Genomic DNA, 3,326 nt, shown 5'->3' with positions numbered 1-3,326 from the left:
CTTTCTTTCTTTCTTTCTTTCTTTCTTTCTTTCTTTTCTTTCTTTTTTAACTGGGAAGGTAATCATTTCCCTGCCTTCATATGTGAACTTAAGGTCATTTATAAACGGAAATGGATCCAGTAGAAAAGGCTTTTCACATGCAATCCTATATAATGCATTCTAGTTCACCAACTTTGTTTAGAATATTACATTTGATTTGTACATTCCAATATATACAGCCACACACGTTCAATAGACTCCACTGAACTCTCCTCTCGCTGCACATGTTTATGCCTACATATATGTTTATAGCTCCAGATAGATGCTTTTTCTCCTTTAGGCAGACAGAGAGTAAGCCTCAAAAGTTTTAAGTTTTTTAGGATTTTAAGAACCGAATGTCTTGGGACCAGCAGTTGGCGCAATGGCTATGTCGCTGGACTCCCACCCATGTAGTCGACCGCGGTTCGCATCCTGGACCCGGTGGCTTAAAACTCATGCCGGGCGCGTGTGCGTGCATGCCTAAGATCCCATGAGGAGATCGCAGCATGGCCATCCCCCCTGGGTGGTGATTTCTCGCTTTCTGTCTGTCTGTCTGTCTCTCTCTGTCTGTCTGGCGGGCACATGCGCCCTATAGCAAAAACCTCTCCAGGAAAATAAAAAAAAAAAAAAAAAAAAAGGACCGAATGTCTTCATTTATCTGCTGGGATTGGGATGGATGCTAACGCGTAAGGAGACCACTCCAGGGGAAAGAAAAAAAAAAAAGGAAAAAGGAAAATGCGGCTATATGCCTGCCGACCTTTATAAAGAGACTTGCGTTATCTTCAGGAACAATAATCTGTGCAAGATCATTAGTGATCTGAGAAATTTCACGAACCACACAAACTAATAGGAAAGTGCCGACCATGATGTCGAGCATAGGATTTCCAGGTCTGAGTCCTGAGAGAGAGAGAGACCCTGCGTGTCTGCTGCCGACCATGTGTGTGATGTTGGCAAATAAACAGCTCTAGTGAAATTTTTCCAGACGGACCGACCCAGCATAAAATGAACTGCAAACTGGATGAACATATCCGGGGGTGTTCCTTATTAGGGTGTAGTTCATGACCATAAACCACACAGTGACCAAGGGAACAGAGTCATAGAATTGATAAGGCCTATCCATAACTATGCTTCACACTACCACCAGGAAATGGAGATGAAATAAGAAAGACCTGACATACCGTACGGATTCCAAAGTCTCCTTTGATCCAAAACTACCCCATCTGAAATAAATAGGCAGCAACTGGAACTCGGATGTGAGTGTACCCAGGCAAAAAAATGTACTTGCTCCGGAGATGTGATAGATCGAGATCACAAGTTGCCTCCGGCCTTTCCAGTCATCTGTTTGTTCTCTATTTCATACTTTAGTCTCTGTAGTATTTTCATTGTAAAACACTCACTCCCCAAACCAAAATGTAGATCATTGGAATAAAGAAAGATGAATGTGTATAAAATTTATTTTCCTTCATAAAAACAGATTGGCGCGGTCACGGGTTTAGAAATACGCCACGATCAGATCGGGCCGAGTTGGCAGAAAGGCTGTAGAGGTATTTCCAGTGGAGACACAGAGGTGTCAATAGTATTTTTCTTTTCCTCTGCACTTTCCAAATCTTACCCTCAAAAGGAATGCTTTCATGTTTATTTCCTTCTTCTTTGAACTGGGTGGGGATGAATTATTTTTACATAAGGATAACATAATTGCCAAATTAGGGAATCTCCAATAAATGCACTATGGTTCTCTACAAGACAGTTCTCTGCTTCACTGATTTTGTATGTATGTGTCCTACAACTAGGAGGTTGCCAGACTTTCTCTCTGAGAAATCTACCAACTGAGAGAAGGTATTCACAGGAATCATTGTCTCCATAGCGGCGGGAGGCCAGGTGGCACGCTGCTGCAAGCCGAGCAGCAGCATGGCCACCAGCGCCAGCACCTAACCTTGGCGTTCCTCATGCTGAAGTAGTGGCGGATCTCCAGCTTTGCCCAGGTTGCAGGCCGGAGCCGTCATCTTGGTTCCTCCATGACCATAGCGCGTGGTCAAACAGGGAAGGGGCGCCACACGGGGGCAGCACGGGGGCGGCTACTGTCGCTGTCGCTGCCCCCCCGCCCCGCCACCGCCAGGCGTGAGGGGGGGGCCGCCTCCAGTCCTCGCGGCCGTCCCCCCCTCCCCGTGCCTCCCATCTGGGAGCCTGACCACGCCGCCACCGCCTGCCCGCCCGCCTCTGCGCACCTGGCCTCCGCCTGCCTGGCTCTCCTCCGCCTCCACCTGGGGGGAGGTGGAGAGGCCTCCCTACAGCCCCACCGCCGCCCAAAATTTCTTCCAAACATCGGGCAGCACGGATTTTGGGCAAATCTTTATGGTTTTACTTTCTTTGTCAATCAAAAACCTCTTGAAGAAACTACTGACCAAGCGGCAAAATTCTTTGCATCAGTTTTCTGCTCGAGGTTGAAGTGCCAATTACAAAATCGTAAGAGGTAATATTTAACAGCAAGTGACGCATGAAGAAATTGCACAAGTGGCCTGAAGAACAGAATCGGACAGAATTCAACCAGTCATGTCTAGAATGACTCAACTGAAACTCATATAGGTACATTTAAGATAACATGGGAGATTGTGATTGGTATTTAGAATCAAATTTGAAGCTTTTTTGGATAAAATATAGATGCTTTTTTTTCTTTTTCCAAGGTTTCCTCCGAATGTATTCAATATAACACCTATATACAAAATGAACTGGACTTGCTGCTTGAAAACATAATCTTTTCTTACTAGCACAGTGTCTTGACAAGTCAGCCCACAGATGGTTCAACAGCAACTTTAAAATAAATAGAAAAGTGCCCAGTGCATCTTAAATGAATGGCCCAACTACCAGCAATGTCAATCATTTCAGTCAGATAATTAGCACAGGATTCATTCCCTCTGATAAACTGCAGGAGAGCTGATAAAAGACGTCAGGAGGCCGTTTTATGCACTGCAACTGTAATGCCATCCATGTTTCTGGATCGTCATGTTCCCGTGATCTGATTCTAGACACACCACGGGAATATCAGTGGAGTTGGGAGGTTAGCTTGGCTGCTTGCTGGGCTAAAACAGATATCGCCCCAGCATGCTCATCTGACAGGGTCCCACGGCAACCCGAATTAAGCCCTTGTGAATCTGTGTACACACGCAGAACTCCAATGACGGATGGAGTTTTCACTGTGTCCTCCAGGTGTGGCAAAGTCGCCTTCGTCCCGGAGGCCCGCCTTCTGTCTGCCCAGGTACCCCCGGGGCAGCAGCACTCCCTCCCTCCCTCCCTCCCTCCCTCCCTCCCTC

At 46.5% G+C, this 3,326-nt stretch overlaps 1 pseudogene; it reads right to left on the bottom strand.

The window, feature by feature from the left end:
• Positions 1-819: 819 nt before the first annotated feature.
• Positions 820-2,021, bottom strand: LOC102476790 (N-acetylneuraminate 9-O-acetyltransferase pseudogene; annotated as a pseudogene).
• Positions 2,022-3,326: the final 1,305 nt, after the last annotated feature.

Source organism: Tupaia chinensis, unplaced genomic scaffold, assembly GCF_000334495.1.
Source record: "Tupaia chinensis unplaced genomic scaffold, TupChi_1.0 Scaffold000037_23, whole genome shotgun sequence".
Classification (NCBI taxonomy): Eukaryota; Metazoa; Chordata; class Mammalia; order Scandentia; family Tupaiidae; genus Tupaia; species Tupaia belangeri.
Note: the sequence above shows the minus strand (reverse complement) of the source record. Positions and strands in the feature narration are given on the sequence as shown.